Source organism: Ailuropoda melanoleuca, chromosome 6, assembly GCF_002007445.2.
Source record: "Ailuropoda melanoleuca isolate Jingjing chromosome 6, ASM200744v2, whole genome shotgun sequence".
NCBI lineage: Eukaryota > Metazoa > Chordata > Mammalia > Carnivora > Ursidae > Ailuropoda > Ailuropoda melanoleuca.
The window spans coordinates 85,664,898-85,686,182 of NC_048223.1; the positions used below are offsets into that span (position 1 = coordinate 85,664,898).

Consider the following 21,285-nt stretch of genomic DNA (forward strand, 5'->3'; position numbering starts at 1 on the left):
TGGCCAGTAGCGAGTATAGGTTAAATAGAAATGTACTTTGATTTTAAGGTGTAGTTGGTGCTTAGGCATCAGCCTACAATACCCTTTTACTTTTAATTAATCATATTTTATAAAATTACAATTACTTGTGTTGTTGAAGTAAACAGTACTTGTGCATAGTGTTACTGGCATTTTCAGTTCTTTATCAGCAACACTTAGATATTATGTCTCCCTTACTATGGAATTAGAGTAAGACTTATTCTATGTACTGCTATGTCCAAGGGGAAGAAATAGAATACCTTCTAGTAAAACTGTGGTCGTACATATTTAGATTTTTCACTAACTTTCATTTCTTCACTCATTAGCTTTCATTGAATGTTTTTTCTACATATCATGATAGTCTTTAGGAATTGAAAAAACCCAAATATATTGTGGTCCTTGTTCTCAAGGAGCTCCCAGTTTGTAAAGAAAGTAGAACACATGTAGATATGATTTTAAAAGTAAAATAGGGTGACAATTGCTATACCCAGAGGTGTATGGGAGCATACAGGAGGAGCACTTAATCCAGGCATGTGTCACATGACCGTGTTCATTCTATAGTGAGCTTTATTGCTATTTATTACATGAGAAGCAAAAATACAAAACCTTAGAGCTGTCATCTAGCAGCCTGATATAGATCAGGCCATAGGACTTAGTACATTTCAGAGAGCAGAGGTACAGATACTGTATGTCATGGGAAATTGCAAATTGCAAGAAGTCTCTTGTTATAGCCCCCACTTCTTGTCATGCTCTCTTTGTGGAGCTATTGTGTATGCTTCTTGTCTCCCTGATGGGGACACTACTCTTGGTAATGGAAAAGAAGGATGGCTGGTTGGGGGGAAATACATATGAGATGGATCGAAAAGAATTAGAATTAGCATGAATAAGATAAGTGTAGTATTGACTGCTTAACATTTTTTTTAAATTTGGAAATAATTTCATACTCAGAGGAAAGTTGCGGGAATGAAAATAGTACAAAGAATATTCACATAGTCTTAATCCAAATTCACCTATTGTCAAAATTTTATGCTGTTTATCATTTCCTCTCTTCCATATACATGTATTTATATATGCATATACATATATGTCTATATACATATAAATGGTCTCTTGTACACACATGCATGCACATACCCCCCAGGCATTTGAGAGTAAGTTGCATATGTTATGACACTTTTCTCCAAAATACCTCCGCATGTATTTCCTAAGAATAGGGATTAAAAAAAAGAAATCTAATCGCTATGCAGTTATGGACTTATTAAATTTAGCACTGGTACAATAATCTACCATTTGTATTCCAATTTTTTTTTTTTTTATTTTCACCGACCAAGTGTCCTTTATAGTGTTTCTACCCTTACACAGACTGGCTTTTAAAGAGCAGAAAATGAAGAATGAGATTTTTTAATAGAAAGCTTTTATTAAGGGTCTAAAGAAAATCATAGAAACTTAAAGTTGGATTCCCCTTTTACTCCAAATCTCTCTCCCCCATTCTTTACATTTCAGAAAATGGCAGCACCATTTGATTAGTTGTTCAGGCCAGAAACCTGAGAGTCATTCTTGATTTCTGTCTTTCCCTTTTTCCTCATCCCTTGCATTTAATCTGTCACCAAGTGCTATAGCTCCTGTTTACCCCTGCCTGCATCTTCAACTCTTCTACTACTTTCTATCCATCTATTTCAACCTGCTCAGCCCATCATCATTTCTCATCTGGGCTCCTTCCTACCTAGGTTCTTAACTAATTTCCCTGCTTCCGTGTTTTCTCCCTTCCAATTCATTTGCCACAAAGCAACCAGAATGATTTTTTAGAAAAGAAAATCAGATCATGTCACTCTCCTCAGAACCTTCAGTGGCCTTTCGTTGGGCCAGAGCACTAGAGTCTAGCTGGCTCTTCTTTCTTTAGGTTATAATTTCAATATTTTTCCTTTAAGATGCTTTCCTTGATGCCCATTCTTCTGTTTTTCTCCTTATAGCATTTTGTTGTTTTCCTACAACAGGACTTATGATTTGTAGTTACTTTTTTGCCTGTTTTTTCCCCCCTCTTTTTCTCTGTCTCCTACACTAGACTGTAATTGCAAAAACCATAGAGGCCATGTCTATTTTGTCAACTGTTGTATACTTAGCACCTAGCACATTGCTGGGAACATGGCAGGAGATTAAATATTTGAATATGCTTAGTGAAAGGAAACATGAGAGGTTATCTGGTCCTACTGTCCATTCAGTGTAAGAGTCTGCACTCTCTCTGGCAAGTGATTATTCAGCTTGTTTTCCAATGTTTTCAGATGCACAGCTTAGTGTTTTATGTGGTAGTGCATTACCTTGTTGAGTAATTCTGTTAGTTTGAAAGGTTTACTTTGAGCTGAAAACTGCCTTTCTGTTATTTTTATCCATTGAACCTAGTTCTGTGCCTCTCTGACACCTTAAACTGTTCGATAGTAACAATCATATATTCTGTTGGTTAGGCTAAAACATTTGTAAATGCTTTGCGTTATGTAACATGGTTCTTCACCCTTATCCCCTCTGTATATATTCATTTTGTCAGGGTGACTCTAAAAGTGGTATATTGAAGAATAAAGATGGTCTTATCTTTAGTAATTTGTGATTAAATGACTTAAGCTTATTATCTCAAAGTAATATATGATAGGTATCGAAATGATAAATGTAACTAGAGTAATGTGAGAAATACTTTAAGATAACTTAAAAAGTAAAATGTTAAATCATATCTAGTTATTATAGCCAACTCACTAGTTTATAGTTAGTTTAATAAGGGGAAAATGTAATGCTAAGAACTGTTATTGTCATTCCAGCTAGAGGTACGTGAGCCTTCAATAGTCTGCATTAACTTCTCTGATTTAGATACTGTGTTTCTTTTAGTGTAGTCTAAGATTGCTTGTTTTGTGGCTTTATCGCACTGTTTAACCCCTTTGAACTCATCAGCTAAAATTGCTAAAGTTAAATTAAGGAGCAAAATTTGTTTCCTTGAGATTAAAAAACATTTGAATTTTTGATGGTGACATATCAAATTGGGTTAGAGACCTGAGAGACACTGAATGACCAAGGGATTGTTTAGGGCATTTTTTTTTGCTATCTAAATTATTTGTTGAAGGCACTGCTACTGTATTATTTGAATATTCTGTACCAATACTGTAATTCCTGTTTTCCTGAAGTAGGTTACTATTTTAGTATTATTTTTAATCAAAACTAATAAGTAGTAATTATAACTAGAGTTTAGACAGTTATTTCTGAGAAAAAGCTTACTTAATATGCTAAAACTAGTATATTCAAGAGCAGACTTAAAAATAAATCCATACTTTGTTTTTACAGAAAAATGTCTTTAGAATTGAATTATTTAATAATGTCCAAACTTGGGAAGCTTTTTTCTCATAAAGGCATTATTTTATATTTGTCATCCAAAAATAATAGAAAATGATACCATTGGATATTAGTAATTAAATCTAGAAAATAAAATTGATTGAAATATTCTTTTAATTGATACATGAAAATAATCAGGTTTTATTGGAGGAGCATTAAGGAGATAGGTGGACACTTGGAAAGAATGGGATCAGGGTTTCTTATTCTTTGTAACTAGTAATTTGTCATAAGTGGTTGTTGAGTGAATTCTGAAAGAATTGCTGGGCCCATTCTGTGTCAGAAAGGCTGGCTCTGTGGTCAACAAACTCTGAATGGCACTTCTTTAACTTTCCTGAATTCAATTTCCTGTATGAGCTGTAATTTCCCAGTTCTAAAATTCTGGTTTATTGAAGTACACTATATGACAGAGTGGCATTTTCAAAGGTATAGAGGTTAATAGCACTTTTATTTATTACATCTAATTTCACTTCAAAATATTTTTCTTGCTACGAAGTTATTTTTATCTGGTTTATCTATTTTTGTTGATGTCCATTTTATATTTTTCATATGGTGAGTTTGTGTGTGGAAAGATTTCAGTTTTCTAAAAGGTATAAGAGAAGACTCCATTTCTGGTCCTGATGAGCTAGGATATTCCAGCCAATCTTCTTCCTAATAATGAATAACCATGCTGGACAGAATAGTTTTATTTATTTACTCATTATTTTATTTTTTTAAGTTTTTATTTTAATTCCAGTTAGTTAACATACAGTGTGATATTAGTTTCAGGTCTACAATATGAGATCAGCAATTCCATACATCATTCAGTGCTCATCAGGACAAGTTCCCTCCTTAATCCCCATCAGCTATTTAATCCATCTCCCCACTCACATTCCCTTTGGTAACCATCAGTTTGTTCTCTATAGCTTAGAGTCTGTTTCTTGATTTATCTCTCTCGCTCTCTTTGTCTCTCTCTCTTATTTTTTTCCCTTTGCGTGTTTGTTTTGTTTCTTAAATTCTATATATGACTGGAAATATATGGTATTTGTCTTTCTCTGACTGACTTACTTCACTTAGCATTACACTCTAGCTCCATCCATGTCAACGCAAATGGCAAGATTTCATTTTTTATGGCTGAATAATATTTCATCGTATATATATGTTACATCATCTGTTTTTTTATTTTTTAAGATTTTGTTTATTTTAGAGAGAGAGAGCAAACGCAAGTGGGGAGAGGGAGAGGCACAAGGAGACTCCATGCTTAGCACAGAGCCTGACATAGGGGGCTCGAACCCAGGACCCTGAGCTGAGAGTTGGACATTCAGCCTACCGAGCCACACAGGTGCCCATATATGCTATATCTTCTTTATCCAGTCATCTGTTGATGGATGCTTGGGCTGCTTCCATATCTTGGCTATTGTAAATAATACTGCTATAAACATAGGGGTGCATGTATCTCTGTGAATTAGTGTTCTTATATTCTTTGGGTAAATACCCTGTAGTGAGATTCTTGGATTATAAGGTAGTTCTGTTTTTAACTTTTTGAGAAACCTCCATACTGTTTTCCACAGTGGCTGCCCCAGTTTGCATTCTCACCAACAATACATGAGTGTTCCTTTTTGTCCACATCCTCACCAACACCTGTTGTTCCTTGTGTTGTTGATTTTAGCCATTCTGATAGGTGTGGTTTATCTGTTTTTCAAGCTTTATCTATCTCCCATTGGCCCATTTTATGATTCATAACGGAATGAAAATAAATAAGAGGTTTTTACCTTCTGAAATAATAACTGGGCAAGAATTTGAAAAGACAGAAGGAGAGAAGGATAAATACTTTGTTTTTATGTTTGTATGTAAGACTGTGGTTCCCATTATAGTAGCCACTAGCTGTGTACATATAGCTATTTAAGTTTAAATGAGTTAAAATTAAAGTAAAAATTCAGTTCCTCAGTCACCCTAGCCACATTCTTTTTTTTTTTTTAAGATTTTATTTATTTATTTGACAGAGATAGAGACAACCAGAGAGAGAGGGAATACAAGCAGGGGGAATGGGAGAGGAAGAAGCAGGCTCATAGTGGAGGAGCCTCACGTGGGGCTCGATCCCACAACACCGGGATCACGCCTTGAGCCGAAGGCAGATGCCCAACGACTGCGCCACCCAGGCGCCCCTACCGTAGCCACATTCTTGAGTGCTCTATAGCCTCATGTGGCTAGTGTCTACAGTATTGGATGAGACAGATATAGAACATTTCCATTATCACAGAAAGTTCTATAGACAGTGCCATAATAAGAAATTGTATGAGATAGGGTTATTCATGAGCGTGAAGACAGACAAAATGGTAACTTGTCTGCATGATCCTTTTAAGGCAAAAGAGGCTCAATCTTGAAGGTAGAATGAGGGAGAGGAGGTATATGAGCAGGGCCCCAAGACAAACATTTCTTTGTACTGGCCATAAGGTGGCAGTGTCCACTCAGATCAGCTGGTTTTGGGACAGTCCCTGGGGAAAGAGGAAGAATGAGGGGAGCAGTCCTCTGGATGAGTGGTGGCCAATGAAGATTTCTGTATATGCAAAAGTTTGTTGATAAGGTCTTTACATTTTAAGGACTACCTATGTGTAAAAAAATTTCTTAGACATTACATAAAAATGTTTTATCCTTGTGTATTTTAAATCTTAGGATGTTTAGAACATATTACATGCTGCACACGTATACACACACATAACAAGCTAAAGTGTCATGAAACGCTATGTATGCATGATGCCTTCTGATATTGTTTATATTCTATTCTTGTATGTGTAGCAAGGATATTATTTATTATTAAATAGGAAAAGTCTGCTTTAGGATATTACTACGATAAATCTAATTTCCAAACTATAAAATGACTATGAAATGTTGCAAAATTAATTTTGAAAATCCATCTGATCATTATAGAAACTGCTGAAACTATAACCATCTTAGGTTCTATATTGGTTTTCCTTATATGAGACACTTACAAAAGCAAAAATGTTTACATAAAATAATTTTATTGTACTGTTTCAGGTTTTAAGAAACACTGCAGGCAAGTTTCTTACTCCCAAGTCCACTGAATGTGACATCTTGGTTTTTTATTTTTTATTTTTTTTTTTTATTTTTTTTATTTTTTTATTTTTTTTTTTTTTAAAGATTTTATTTATTTACTCGACAGAGATAGAGACAGCCAGCGAGAGAGGGAACACAAGCAGGGGGAGTGGGAGAGGAAGAAGCAGGCTCATAGAGGAAGAGCCTGATGTGGGGCTCGATCCCACAACGCCGGGATCACGCCCTGAGCCGAAGGCAGACGCTTAACCGCTGTGCCACCCAGGGCGCCCCTGCCTTGGTTTTTTAATCTGACAATAAGACCAGTACCAGGAGCACCTAGGTGGCTTAGTCAGTTGAGTCTGTGCCTTCAGCTCAGGTCATGATCTCAGGGTCTTGGGATTGAGCCTAGCTTTGTGGGCTCCCTGCTCAGCAGGGAGTCTGCTTCTCCCTCTCCCCCTCCCCCCACTCATGCTGGTGTACTCTCTCTCCCTCTCAAATTAAGAAAAAAAAAAAAAAGACCAGTACCACACGCAAATGGAATCACTGCACATGAAGAAACTGAGTCTGTCACCACTTTACAATCCTTAATCTACTTTAATCTTTCATTGACAGCTTGATTATAGAATTCAGATAAAGCCTTTTTAGGCAATCCAGAACTTCTCTTCTCCTTTGCTGGTGTTTTCCCTCACAGTGGCTCATTCCAGTATTATTTTGTAATTCACCCCAAATAAGATAATTCTTTGTCACCTTCAGACAGTTTTGATTTTGATTTCTCAGTTACATCAATCAGAGTTTCTATCTGATGTCTTTCTCTTTCAAACAATCAATACCTACATCGGTGTATATTCTCGTCTAACATCTTTTTGCCTTCTATTTGTGCTTTAATGAGAGGTTTTAGATTTCCCTGAACTTCACCTGCTTACTCTCTACAAAAATATCAGTCTTTCTTCATCTGTCTTGTCTCACTGAAAATTTTTCAGTTGTCATTTTATAGCTACTGTTTTCCTTATTTGTTCTTTTCTTTAACTTCCTTAAAGTGATGGAGCTGACCAGTTTCCAGTTCAGTATCTCTCCTTTTGCTAAAGATTTCCTTCCAAACTGCTTTTCAAAATTTCTCCCTGCATCATCTGGATCAGCCACTTCTGCTTCTAGTGCTCTTTCTAGTCACCTTCCTGGTTATTTCTAATTATTTTTATTTTGATACCAGTATAGTTAACATACAGTATTATGTTGGTTTCAGGTGTACAGTATAGTGATTCAGCAATTCTATATATTACTCCATGCTCATCAAGATGAGTGTGCTCTTAATCTCCTTCACCTATTTCACCCATTCCTCCTCCTCTCACCTCCCTTCTGGTAACCATCAGTTTGTTCTCTATAGTTAAAAAGTCCATTTTTTGGTTTGTCTCTCTCTCTCTCTCTCTCTCTCTTTTTCCTTTGTTCATCTGTTTTATTTCTAAATTCCACATATGAGTGAAGTCCTATGGTATTTGTCTTTCTCTGACTGACTTATTTTGCTTAGCATTATACTGTCTAGCTCCTACCATGTTGTGGCAAATTGCAAGTCTTTTTTTACTTTTTTATGGTTGAATAATATTCGTGTGTGTGTTTCTGTGTGTGTGTATGGTGTATACATACACCACATCTTCTTTATCCATTCATCTGTTGATGGCACTTGGGCTGCTTCCATAATTTGGCTGTTGTAAATTTTGCTGCAATAAACATAGGGGTGCGTGTATCCTTTTGAATTAGTATTTTTGTATTCTTTGGGGTCGTCTCCCTATTTAGAGCATTGCTTTTTGTTTTTTTTCTGCTGATTTCTTAGCCACCTCTTATTTCTTTGTCGTGAGAAGTATCTTCTTTGGCTTAATGTAGAAGAGACTTTAATTCTTTTTTTGTTTGTAGTATTCTTCTGATTTATATATCATTTTCTTAGCTTTAGCTATGTTTGCATAAAAAATTATTTTAAGATACGTGGGGTACCTGGCTAGCTCATTTGGAAGAGCATGTGACTCTCGGTCTCAAGATTGTGCGTTCAGGCCCCATCTTGGGTGTAGAGATTACTAAAAAAAGTAAACTTTAAAAAAAATGTTATTTTAAGATACAGTTCCTACCCATGCTACAATTCACTATTAAAAAATGAATTTTTTTCTTACTATGATATTCTTGAAAAAAATCGCTATTTGTATATTGTTTGTTTTCAATTCTTTAAAGGCTCTGGTAACTGATTCTTTTTTTCTTTCTTTTAATTTTGCATACTTGTGTTTGGTGGCTTTTTTTTTTTCTTATTAGAGTTAAATTGAGCATCTTCAGCTTTCTGCTCTCAGCTCCCCACCCTTTTCCTCATATTCTTCTAGAAGTTTCCCTGAAGTGTTGCTTTCTTTTAAAAAAAAAGTTTTTTGTTTCTTTCAGTTACTTTACAGTTACCTTGAATAACCCTTAAACATTCCTCTTATCTGTTCTATGAAACTTTTATACTCATGAAAGAAGAAAGAGATTTCCTGATTTGTGCTCTAGGAATAAGTTCTTGAGTACTTCTCCACTGTTAAATTTGCTTCCTTCCCCACCCATTACAGAACTAAACATACCCATTACTCAATGCTTTTCCTTCAGTTTGCCATCTCCAGGATCTCAGCCACCTCATCCAGCACTAAAGAAGGTACTGGGAAAAAAATGGGGGTCCATTTTATTTTAGTCTTTTCATTTATAACTGTAGTTATTTGTCTGTGCCTCATCTTGCATCTTGAAACTGCTCTGGCAAAAGTGACCAAATATGTAAACTACTAAGTCAAATCATTCTTTTTAGGTTTTAGATTTTCTTTCCTTATCTGTTGAATTTGACACTATTGTCACTACCATTTAAAAATTCTCTTCCAGTTCTTTCCTTTCCTTTTGGATTATACATTCTCAGCCTTCTCTGTTGCATTTTTTTTTTCTTCTGTTCGTTCCTTAAATGTTGGTGATCCTCTGGACAGTGCCCTTAGCCTTTTTCTCCTTGTTCTACCTCTTCCCTAGGTGGCCTCAACTGTTTCTGGTGGAACATTTGACCATTGTCTTTATGTTGACAATTCTCAAATCATCATCTCCATTGAGACGTTGTCCTTGTGTTTTAGACTTCTTTACATGACTAGTGAACACCCCACCTGTACCCACTGTAGGTACCGCAAAGTCAGGTTGACTTGCTTAAGTTCATGGTCTTTTCTTCTTGACATAATGTTTGCCCCCAATTAAAGGTACTACCCTCTGTCAGATCAGAGAGCCTGAAGTTTTGAACCCTATTTTCTCTTTCATCCCCTGCATTTAATCACTTAATCAATTATTCATCCATTTATTCCAATTAAATATTGTGCTCTCATTTTGTGCCCACTGTTGTGATAAAATTCTTATGACTCAGTATTACTAATATCTTTTGTGTTTTTATCTTTTCTCTAAACTTTTTGTTACATTCCTTGCCATTTTCTCATGTTATAACCTGACCTATCTCCCTTTCTTACTCTAGTCGATCCTCCATACTGAAATCATTTCAAAATTTCAATTTCCTAACTCCCATAGTAAAGTCCACATTTCTTAGTATGAAACATAAGGCTTTCTGTGGGTTTGTTTTTTCTCCAATGTTCTCTTCTCCTGCTGCATTTCTTTGAACCCTGTTCTCTACCTTTAATAATAGTTAATGACTGTTTCTTGAATGTACTATGCTGGTTCTGTGCTTTTGTTTATGCTCTTAGGCTGTATTACTTTTCACATTCAGTGTCTTTATTATTATTTGCTATTTATCATTTGAGACAGCTTAAATATTGCCTCCTCTATGAAGCTTTTTATGATATCGCCTTCTCCCAATTAAGGAATTTTTTTGTGTTTTGTGTGTGTACCCCCATGTACTACTCTGTACACTCTCCTATAGCCGTTATAGAGCTTCATGGCTCTTTTCTTGTCTATATGTCTTTTTCTCTGTATGGAATGTCTTGTAATCTGCATCCTCAAACACAGAGCCTGATTTGTAATAGGCTTTCAGTAAATGTTTGATATCTGAATAAATATAAGTTACTACCATAATGAGACATTCTTCTTTAGATAGGAATTCCTTTACTAGATCTTAAGCTTCTCCTAGCAGGTACTTTATCTTACCTTGTCTAGTTTTCAAGATTTTGTCTCGTAGCTGCTTAATAAGAAAGTGTTGTAGTAATTGGAGGTATAGGTATGCAGTGTCTTTTTTTTTTTTTAAAGATTTTATTTATTTATTTGACAGAGATAGAGACAGCCAGTGAGAGAGGGAACACAAGCGGGGAGTGGGAGAGGAAGAAGCAGGCTCATAGTGGAGGAGGCCTGATGTGGGGCTCGATTCCATAACGCCGGGATCACGCCCTGAGCCGAAGGCAGACACTTAACCGCTGTGCCACCCAGGCGCCCCTAGGTATGCAGTGTCTTAAGCAGGGTTTCCCTGAAGAGGAGGAAGTTGAATTGTGTTGATCTTAAGCACAATATGATTGTTCTTATATTTAATGGTCCTTATGTTTTATCCATACATCTTGATCAGTTTATAGATGGAAACATTGCACCTAACTTTAATCACTTTGATATTTGCCAAATCAAGATGATTCTCAGTGTCAATACTCAAAGGATTGATTAAATGCTGTTAACTAGTTTGAGGATTTTTACTTTTTAAAACTGTTACAGTGTGGGTGCCCTAGTTGCTGTTGAAAGTTGCGGGGTAATTATCTAAAATACTTTGTAACTAGGGGTACCTGGGTGGCTCAGGCAGTTAAGCATCCACCTCTTGGTTTCTGCTCATGTCACGATCTCAGGGTTTTGAGATCGAACCAGCCCCATGTAGATCTCAGCACACAGTCTGCTTTGGATTCTCTCTCCCTCTGTCCCTCTTGCTCATGCTCTCTCTCTCTCTCAAATAAATCAATCTTTAAAAATAAAATACTTTGTAATTAAATCACACAAGGGGTCAGCAGGTAAAAAACACAATCAGACTGAGACTGATTGTGTCATGTCCAATTTCTTTTGTAATTTAGTTTTTTTTTAAATGACGTTTTATACCAAAAATTGTAGGTTTCTTCTTGAAAAAGACTAAAGAGTTAGGCATCATGGATATGGGTAGGAATTGAGATTCCAAATTGGAATCAATTATTAAGCCAGAAAGAAGCTATCAGGAAGGAGACTGGCTTGTTAATCGGGTTTCATAACCCAGTGTGGTTTGTGGAGGGGTGAGAAAAAAACCAGTATCATGAATTTGGGTACCTTTTTTGTCTAGGAAAAGAGAAGCTTATAAACAGAAGCTATAAGCTAGTTCTCTAGGACCTCAGATATTAGTTGAAGTATCCTGCCTATTTTCTGTCAAGCTGTCTTATGCTTTTTATACAAAAATATTAATATTGTGGATTTGAAGTAAAACTAACAATTCTCAGCAAGACACTGTTAAGGAATATGCTGTTCATTTATAAACAACCTACATTTATAAAACACCACTTTTGTGCCAGGCTATATCCTAGCACTAGAGTAAAGAAACAGATGAGTAAAAGGCATAGTCTCGTTTCTCAAAGAACTTGGCCTCCAGGGGAGGGAACATAAACCTGAAGTGGTCTGAGGAGCATCTCTGTTGACAAAACAGAAGCTGACAACTTTAGCCTGCTGGACTGGGCCCTGCAAAGGTTGCTTGATAGTATGAAGAATGTGTGAAGGGTGAGTGTTGTGCATTCCAGGCAGAAAAAACTCTATGTTTAATAGTGGGAGACCTTGGTATGTTGTGGGAGCTGTGAGTCCCAAAGCTCAGCAAATCAACCATGAGCCTTTATAAGCAATTAGTGGAATAATCCTGGCCTGATGACTACCTACACTGTCCATAGAAACCTTGAAAATTCCCTGATCCCCCCCTTACCTTCCCACTGGATTTGGTTCCCATTGTATGTCCTGATACCATTTTTTATAACACTGATTATATTTTTATGCATGTTTTACTGTCTTTACATGCATGTTCAGTCTTTGCTGTGTGAATGCAAGGTTTATGTCTGTTTTAGTCACTACTATTTCCCTGGGACCTTGTCCGGTGACTGGGTTATAATGCGTGCTCAGTAAATATTAGGTCAACAAATAAATGGTATTAAAGATAACATTTTAATAGTGTTATGGAAAGCATACAGTAATAGTTTTTAGAGAAGGGAATGTGATTTAATGCATATTTTTAGCTATGGGTTCTTTTCCTTTTAATTTCAGGCCAGATTTCTTTCCTTACCTTCAGGCTGTAGTTTAGCCATTTAGACTTCATAGAGAACAGACTTGTATCTTCAGTTGTTTATCTTAATTTCCTCTATCTCTAGTGATTTGGAAGACACATGTAACGACAAAGGACATCTTGTTTGTGGTTAGGTTCGAGTTAGCATGGAGGTTAAAAATCTTGTAATGTCACGATTGCCCTTGAAAAGTCGGATGGTGACCTAAGGTCAACCTAGTTCTTTTCTGCACCTTTGCCTGAGCATTAGTTCCAGTAGTCGGCTTATGCAAGAAAAATCTATCTTCAGATAGTATCACATTTCTGGTAACATGCCCATGCTGATGAGCATGTACAAACAGACTTACTGAGGGAAAAAAAAAGACTCATGTTTTCATATGAATCATATGTTCACTTTGCTTCATTCACATGTACAAAAGCTTATGAGTTGAAAGTGAGTAAAGGAGCCTTTGTATGTAGGATCTGTGAACCTTCAGCATTTATTCTTTCCTCGTGGTCCTGATTGGCTTTGTGAAGTCTGCTTCTCAAAAGAACTCTATAACCTCCTCTCACTATTACTGATTCAAATGATGGAAACATCTAACTCTCAGTTACAGGTAGAATTTTTTTTTTTTGTTTTAGAGCTTTATTTATAAAGGATTAGTTAATTCAGTCATTACTAATATTATTGTATATAATTCAAAAATTGACCAGAAACTTGATTTATCTGCTTTATGGTTGCTTGCAACTCTGAAGGAACTAGAAAGCATGAATGACCATTCTTTTGAAATTCTGTAAGAATGGAGGGCTGCAATCCAGCTATTCTTTTAGCTAGAAATCTCTGATCAGTGAAATCTCTATTTCAGTTTTTCAGTGAAATAACTGAATTGTTGGGATAACTCTGAGACAGATCCTGTGGTCTTGAGGTGCTTCCTGAATCATCAGAGAAAGCTTACATTAGGTGTTACTATAGCTCTTGCACCAAATGTATACTGTTTAATTCTGTACGTTATTTAGTACTTGGTTATCAGAACAATTTGTTACCTAATTTACCAGCGTGGCTTATTTGTTGTTCAGTTATAATCGAGATTAGTATTAAAATATGAGCTTTATGATATAATATACTGTCTTATATTAAATATATATTTTTAATACTGTGTTTTTAAAGCTTAAATATGGGAAAGGAGCAGGGAGTATTATAGAGAGGTTCTGTGCCATGCTGATGTGAAACTGAAAATGATACATTGCATTGTGACCTAGACTTTTTGGTGAAAAAGTTTGTTTTACCTAAAAAATAAATTACTAAGTATCTCACTTTTGTGAACCACAAAGTAATGTGTTGCACAGCCACTTCCGCATCAGTTCTGAGCTTTGTAGTAGAAGACTAGCACTTTGGTGTGGTGAAGGTCACAGGTGCCTGCTGTTCTTTTTATCTGATAGTGTTTTAAGGAAAACCCTTTGCAAATGTTAAGACAGCAGTTCTGGAGTGGCTTCATCAGATCAGATTGTTATGTTAATCTAAAAACAGCTTAGCCTAAGAGAAAAGCCCTGATTAGGTACTATTATTTATCTATCATTTACATATGAAAAACTGAGATTAATGAGAGACCAAATATTTTGTCCTATGCCACACTCCTAGGAAGTGATGAGTGTTAAGATTTTAATCTGGGTAACTCCGCAGCCCTCATAACCATTACCCTTTACCACTTTACAAGATAGTTTTTCTCTTGTTGGAAACTCTCAAGCCTTTCGGCTTATGATACTGGTAAATCAGGAAGCCTTTGTGGGAGAAGTTAACTGTAGAGATCCAGACATTGGGAGTTCTCTGAATGGAACTACAAACTAACACTTACTGAGGTAGAAAGAGAAGTACTCCTAGTTGGTTGAGGGGAAGGGAAGGAAGAAAGAGAGAGGTGAGAGGGGGTTGGAGAGAGAATGAATGCTAAGAAGAAGAGGGGGAACAGGTGTTGTATTTTATTACACTTCTGTTCCTCTTATGGAAACACCCTTATTTGAAATTTACTTTCTAAAATTTTTACTATTTATTTATCTTTTAAAGATTTTATTCATTTATTTGGAGGGGATGGAAGGAGCATAGGGGAAGGAGAGGGAGTGTGGAAAGAATCTCAAGCAGAGTCTGCTGAGTGCGGATATGGGCCTGGGGCTAGATCTCAGGACCCTGAGGTCATGACCTTAGCCAAAACCAGAGTCTGATGCCTAACTCACTGAGCCACCCAGGTGCCCCGATGTTTACTTTTTTAAAGGAAAAATTACATGAGTATCAAACATATTTCTCCACAGTATGGTGAATCCCCCCCTCCAGTGTCTTATCACTCAGCTTTTAGCAGTTATCAGTATTGTTTTATGTATAACACTTTTTTTAAGGTATGAGCATTATACTCTTAACACTACCAACAACAAAAAATAAAATCTGTAATATGATCCAATGCTCATTTCATGCTTGATTTTCCTGAATTGTCTCAAAAACAATTATTTATTTTACTGGAGGTTGAAATTTAATCAATTAAATTAGAATTTATACAAAATCCAAATTAGAATCCATACAAAGTCCACACATTGCATTTGGTTAATATATCTCTTAAACTTGTAAATTTTCTTCCTGTTTATTTGCTGAGGAAAGAAACGTAATTCTTCCTCTTGTAGCATTTTCACATTCTAGATTTGGCTGGTGATGTCCTAATGTTTAACATGTCTTTCTGTTCCTTGTCTCTCCTATAAACTGGTAGATCTAGAGGCTTGAATAGATTCAAGTTGAGTTTGTTTTGGCAAGAATATTTCATAGATGGTACTGTGTAGGTCCTCTTGTACTTATAACAGGACATTAAGATTGATTCAGAATCAGGTTCTTTTCACATAATGGATTTAACAGTCATTAGTGATTGCTACCTGGATATATTAATGCCTTAGGGATTGCTTGCTAACCACAACAAGTATATCTGGTTGTCTTATTTTGTAATTTCATTTTTTCTGCATTTGTTATGATTCTTCTGTAAGGAAAACTTTCATCATCAATTGTTTGATTGCCTTGAAATATAGGAAATACTAGTGTAAAGACTTAATTCTTTAGAGAAGCTTTTTTTTTAAATTGAGTTATAACTTACAAACAATAAAGTGCTTTTTTTTTAAATTGAGTTATAACTTACATACAATAAAGTGCATAAATCTTTTTTTCTTTAAGATTTTATTTATTTATTTGACAGAGAGAGATACAGCCAGCGAGAGAGGAAACACAAGCAGGGGGAGTGGGAGAGGAAGAAGCAGGCTTCCAGCGGAGGAGCCTGATGCGGGGCTCAATCCCAGGACCGTGGGATCACGCCCTGAGCCGAAGGCAGACGCTTAACGACTGAGCTACCCAGGCGCCCCTAAAGTGCATAAATCTTAAAAGATGTACCTCTTAGTGAATTTTTACTAAGTGTTCACCTGAGAAACACCATCCGGATTAAATCATAGATTGTTACCAGCACCTCAGTCAGCCCCTTCGCATAGAGGTAATCTCTATTCCAACATGTTAACCTCAGATCAGTAACTAACTTCAGTATCACCTAGGAACTTATTAGAAATACATGTTTTAAGACCCTGTTTTAGACATATTAACTTGGAAACTCTGGGATGGGAGTGGGGCAATGATCTTGTTTTAATAAATCCTCCGAGGTGATTCTGATACACACCAGCATTGGTGGACCAGTGCTCTGTCCTCATCCTTATTATCATAATTAGCCTGTTCTTGACCTTCCCTTTATAGAAATGGATCAACTGAACATTTTTTATGTTCCATTCTATTTCCCTAGGTGCAGTGGATTTTTCCCTGTGTCCCAGGAGTAAGAGGGTTTGCTGCCCCTTCCCCAGCAGTTTAAGGCTTTGCTGCATAAAATAGAAGGATGCATAGAAGCGACTGGGGCTTTATCCTTGTTGCAACTTAGCCTCTTACCTCCTGCATGCTTGTGCCATTGAGAGGAGGCTTTCTGGTGTATTTTCCTAGAATAGTAGGTTGAGGCCCATAGAAAAGAGCTTCCTATTCCAAGCTGACATTTTACTCCACATTTGGCTTTTAAGCATCCATGAAAATATGAGCTTATTACTCCTCATGATGGTCACTTCTTTCTTTTATGCTCTGCCAAAAGTGAAACTTAAAAAATGTCTCTTCTTGGAGGTTCTTGGCCCCCTTTGGAATTTGGCTTATTTGGTTGTCTTCTGATGGGCTCAAGAAAAGTTAGGATTTTGATTATCTAGCTGTTCTAGGTTGTTAGGTAGTAGTGACATTCATTGCAGCTTTCTTTCTTTCTTTTTTTTTTTTTTAAAGATTTTATTTATTTATTTGATAGAGAGAGAGAGACAGCCAGCGAGAGAGGGAACAAAAGCAGGGGGAGTGGGAGAGGAAGAAGCAGCTCCCAGCGGGGGAGGCTGATGTGGGGCTAGATCCCAGAATGCTGGGATCACGCCCTGAGCCCAAGGCAGATGCTTAACGACTGCGCCACCTAGGCGCCCCTCATTGCAGCTTTCTACATCCTAAGTGGAAGTGACATGCTGATCTTTCTGTAAATGGAACCACACTATATGTACTCTTAAATATCTAGATTCTTTTGTTTAAAGGATCTTGCTAGATTCATCTGTATTGTTGCATGTAACCAATGGTTAGCTCTTTTTTTAAATTACAATGTTGTATTCTATTAAGTCAAAATTACTACTAAAATTTCTTTTTCTATGATATTCTTTCAGTACATCTAAATCTTAACAAAATGTTTCATTTTGGGGTATTGATTGAGTGTCTGCCATATACTGAGCAAGCCGAGGGTTGGGTAATGTATACTGGTGTATCAAACTTAGTTCTGTGCCATCCTTGAGCTTACAGCCTAGCAATGATCCATCTGTGTTAATGATACCCCTGTCGCTTTTCTCCCTGACACTTGATTCTCTATAGTCCTGTTCTCATTGCCATTATTTAGGAACTTCGCTTGAGCAAGTCCTAAATAGACCAAAATATTAACAGATTGCATACTGTGACTTTTCAATACCCAGTGTTTTTTAAAATGTCTATGGTTAATTGTTACGCCTGTATACTATTTTAAAAGGCAGTGCAACTACTAGTCGGGTGTTAGGCTTCATCAATATTCAAGTAGCTTGGCACCTATCATCTTTACTTAGCCCTCAGCACCTTAATGTCATTTGCATATCCCACACAGTTATTTAAGTTTATCAGAACTGAATGGTAAAGTTTGGAGAGAATTTTTGTGGTTTGGCCAGAGGAGCTTCTGGTTCCTCTTTATCTGGTGGTATTCTCCTGTTCCTTAAATTAAAACTTCAGAAAGTAATATGCCTTGAATCTACATTTAATAACATTATTTAATGTTCCTAAGCCACAAAGTAATTTAAAGCCTCACTTTCAGGAGTTGCTTTGATCCCCATCTACCTGAGTAGTAACAAGTTGTAGCTGGAGGACAAAAACGTCAGCTTGATACAATAATGGGGCTTTGTATTGAGCTTGGTGTGCTCTTTTTAAAACCACAAACAATCCGCAAGGAATGAAGTACTGTTTTAAACCTTTACTTTTGGCTGAAGGTGTCATTTTTATTTGATTATTGTACTCAAGCCTTTGAATCAATTTATGCCGCAGATGAAAACTAGGAGAAACAGGGCAGAAGGGGATTTGGGGTAAGTGGTTGAGTAACACAAAGTTAAAAAAAAAAAATTTAAATTAAGATATATTTATTTGAATATGAAAGCACATATTAAGAAGTCACTGGTTATGGGTATGCAACCATCTGCATTGCTGTTCAGTTAATTGCTCTGGGTCTCAGTAGTGAATTTATGCCTATGTAAATTGCCAAAATGCAGGCAGTTCATACCTTCTAAAAAGCTATTTGAAAAACTAAAAAAAGAATGTGAGTGGGTGGTTCCTCAGATGATAAGGTAATGGATATGAAAGGAGTTTGCAAAGGTGAAAGTTTCTACTGTTGCTGTGCAAAACTTCTCGTTTAATTATACCTAGGTTCTTTGCAGTATTTACGCTTTCCTAACCTTAATTATCCAGTCCTTTCCTTAACTCTTGTACCTCTCAATTAGCCTCTTAGAATATTTAATTCCTGAGGTGCCTGGGTGGCTCAGTCAGTTAAGCTTCAGTCTCTTGATTTCAGCTTGGGTCATGATCTCGGGGTCCTGGGTTCCTGCTGAGCCCCATGACTGGCTGGAGATTGTCTCCTTCTGCCTCTGCCCCTCTACTGCCCCCGCATGTGTTCTCTTTCTCTGTCTCATTCAAATAAATAAATAAATCTTAAAAAAAAAAAAAAAAAGTATTTCATTGCTTTGTCAGGAAGGCTGTCTGCATGGATCCTGGAATCAGGTAGACTTGAACCTGAATCCTTTTCAGTAGTTCATGAATTTTTGGACAAGTATTTTAGCTTCCAAATCTTGGTTTATCTATTTAAAATGGGAGGACATCCACAACCTTATAATGTTATGAAGATTAAACAGGGATAGAGTGGTAAGCATATATCCATCATGTAAATGCTCAATAAAATTTGCTTTTTCTTTTCCCTTCCCATCCAATCGTGGATTCCTTTTAAAAGCATGAAACAAACAAACCAAAACCAAAGCCAAAAAAAAAAAAGAAAAAAAACCCAAACCCCCCCAAAATTAGATTTACTAGATTTATTTATTTGTTGGGGGGAGGGACAGAGGGAGAGCAAGAATCTCAAGCAGACTCTCAGAGCCCAACATGGGGCTGGATCCCAGGACACTGAGATCGTGACCTGAGCCGAAATCAAGAGTTAGAAGCCTAACCGACTGAGCCACCCATGTGCCCCTGATTTACTAATTTTTTAAAAAGAAATTTATATGTAGTTTTGAACATTCTTTCAAATGTGAAATACCGATACTGTAAATGTGCTATGCTTCAAAAATCATTTTACAGAAGTTAAATCAGAAAATCTCAGACATTTCCAAGCCCTGTGCCAGGTATTATTCTTAGTTCAACATTAAATTAAAGCTCACAGACAATATTGAAGTGTTTCAGAGAAGATGATATCATTAGATTTTGTAGCCAGCATGTACTTTTTCCAATTGTTATGACTGCATTCTTCAGTCATTTAACAGAATGCATATCAGGGAAAGTTCATCAGAGGTAGCATAGCTACTAAAATGAGGCGGACTCACAATGTCTGTTTTATTTCATTTCATAGTTGCATAACCAAATACAGGAGAAAGTTTCATGAAAATAATAGGTAGTCAATCAACTAATGAAGTGACAGTATTCATAATATAAGCAGATATGCAAGCTTTACAGTTGAGCCATCAGATTAGTTTATACTTAAGACCACAGCCCTAGATGATTGATTTCATCTTCTGCTCACAGCAGAAGAGCCTGATGTGGGCCTGGATCCCAGAACGCTGGGATCACGCCCTGAGCCGAAGGCAGACGCTTAACCGCTGTGCCACCCCGGTGCCCCTGTAAGAATAATTTTTAAAAATACATTCAAAATATTAAAACATCAATGTTCCTATTATCTGGGAATTTTGATAATCAGTTTACATAAATGCATATTTATCAATAAGCTAAACAGAATAGAGCTGCTTTAAGAGACTTTTTAATCTTAATTTATTAATACCCTCCAGGTAATATGTACTTGGGATGAGAAATAAAGAACTTTCTGAATTATAGATACATAGCCTTACAGACAGTAAGAGAGTTTATTGTTTTCAATTCTATAATTTTAGCTGTGGCTATAGAATTAACACAGAAACACAAAACCTGACCTGTCCAGATACCAAAGAGCTATTCTTCTTTCTGGTCAGCGTGAGATTCTTAATTGATTTGAGCTCAGAATAGGTAAACAGAAGAGATAAACGAAAAAATGACTAATGGATCAAATTCTAAATTCTCCTTTATGTTTTACCCAACGCAGAATAGGTCTCTATAAACCTTCAGGGATTAGTAAATGGCAGTCCATGAAATCAAACTCTCAATCATTGTTACAAAGTAATTTTTTTTCTACCTGCATTCCTGGAGAGTTAGTTCTTTCTCTATCCTTGATATTTTATTAACTTAACCTACGTATGTACTTAGATCTGTGGTTTAATTTTCCTCCTGTTCTGTAGATTTTTTTTTTCTCCTTTATTTTAGGGATAGTTTCTATTATGTCTACCTGCTTTTTCTCTTCTATTTGTTTAGTTATTCTGTATCAGGGATACTAATTATCTTTCCATTCAATCTCTGTCCTACATCTTCTAAGTGCTCTGATGTCTTTATCTTTTTTTGTCCTCAGTACTCAGGTTATTTTAAGACTTTACTCCTTGCCAATTAGTTTGATTTTCAGTCTTTGGTTTTTTACTTCCTAATTGATTTCCTTAGCAGATTTCAACTTACCTGTTTTTACTAGGTTGTTCTCTGTCACTGGGAACTTCCTTATTTCCTTGTGTGTGTTTTCTTTCAGTCTGGGTTCTTCCTTTGTTCTGCTTGCTATAGTCATTATTTGTTTCTCTCCTTCCTTCTACTCCCTTGTGGATACAGTTGTGTGGCCATTTCTTTTTATCTTTCTAGGTAGAGACTTAATAGCTAGATCAAGACTTGTATTTGCCCTGATAGAGCATGGGTGAATTCCCATTAATGTCTTTTTCACTTCAGCTGTGATTTTGTCTCC

General features: G+C 36.4%; 1 protein-coding gene across 8 annotated transcripts in view; it reads left to right on the plus strand.

Annotated features, from left to right (window-relative positions):
• Positions 1 to 21,285, plus strand: part of CCSER2 (coiled-coil serine rich protein 2) — a 170,539-nt gene that overhangs the window by 17,561 nt on the left and 131,693 nt on the right. Inside the window, exon 1 of one of the 8 annotated variants that reach the window (XM_034662798.1) lies at positions 15,926 to 16,140. The exons of the other annotated variants lie outside the window; for them this stretch is intronic. The gene's annotated coding sequence lies outside the window, so the exon portion shown is untranslated. Of the gene's footprint in view, positions 1 to 15,925; positions 16,141 to 21,285 lie in introns of those variants that run through there. 8 annotated transcript variants of the gene reach the window in all.